Here is a 1,257-nt window from a genome sequence, read left to right as displayed (position 1 = left end):
CAGGAGAATCGCTTGAATCTAGGAGGCGGAGGTTGCAGTGAGCCGGGATTGGGCCACTGCACTCCAGCCTGAGTGACAGAGCGAGATTCTGTCTCTCAAAAAAAAACCATAAGCGAACCAAAAAAAGTACCATACGCTATTTCTTATCAGCATTAAAGAGTAACACATGACTGGAAATAGCTAAGCAGGGGAAGAGAAATGATGAAAGGTAGTTTCCTGGTGTGTTTTAGCCTCAGTTCTCATGTCTATCATAAGTGAATGTCATCAGTGACTTCTGTCCTTTCAACAACAGGGTAGGAAGAGGCGTTGAAAGCCAGGACATTCCCTGCAGCTGCATGCTCCACCTGGGTTTGAGCTGAGGTACACTGGCCTCCGGGCTGTTCTCCAGACAGGTCACATCCATTCCCACAGACTCTCAGAGACACCTTCCTTGACCTCTTCCACAAACGGTGGCAACGCCAGCCTCTCTCTAGCTCTGTTCCCAGCTTCTCTTTCTTTAAAGTGCTTATCATACTGTATAAGATAATTCTGTTTACTCTCTGTCTTCTCGGTAGAAACTACATGTAATCAAGGCGAGGGATCTTTTTTTAATTTTATTTTTAGACGGAGTCTTGCTCTCTCGCCCAGGCTGGAGTACAGTGGCGTGATCTCGGCTACTGTGACTTCTGCCTCCCAGGTTCAAGCAATTCTCGTGTCTCAGCTTCCCCAGTAGCTGGGGCTACAGGCACAGGCCACCACGTCCAGCTAATTTTTGTCTTTTTAGTAGAGACAGGGTTTCACCACGTTGGCCAGGCTGGTCTCGAATTCCTGACCTCAGGAGATCTGTCCGCCTCAGCCTCCCAAAGTGCTGGGATTACAGGCATGAACCACCGAGCCGGGCCAAGGCTAGGAATCTTAATGTAACCACCACCGCATTTCCAGCACCAAGAACACTGCCTGGATCATCTGATAAATGCCTCACAGTGTCAGCAGCAGCAGGTTCTGACATCTATATTTCATAAGAGACGCCTGCACCCACGGATGAACCAGCTGCAGGCTGTGCCTTCAACTCCATCAGCTCATCTGAACACATCGCCACAGACACAAAGGCCCCGTGGGCCAATTAGCCTCGAAAATTGAGCATTAGGTAATGGTGTGACTGCTTGCAACTTCCCTAGCTCAAGGCAGTAACTCCAACCAAGATTCACAAAAGCTGTCAGGGTTGGCCTTCTACCTACTAAGTCCTAACAGGCTTACAAATCTGCAAACACCAGGGCT

Source organism: Mandrillus leucophaeus, unplaced genomic scaffold, assembly GCF_000951045.1.
Source record: "Mandrillus leucophaeus isolate KB7577 unplaced genomic scaffold, Mleu.le_1.0 Scaffold29, whole genome shotgun sequence".
Classification (NCBI taxonomy): domain Eukaryota; kingdom Metazoa; phylum Chordata; class Mammalia; order Primates; family Cercopithecidae; genus Mandrillus; species Mandrillus leucophaeus.
This window is presented reverse-complemented; position numbering follows the sequence as displayed.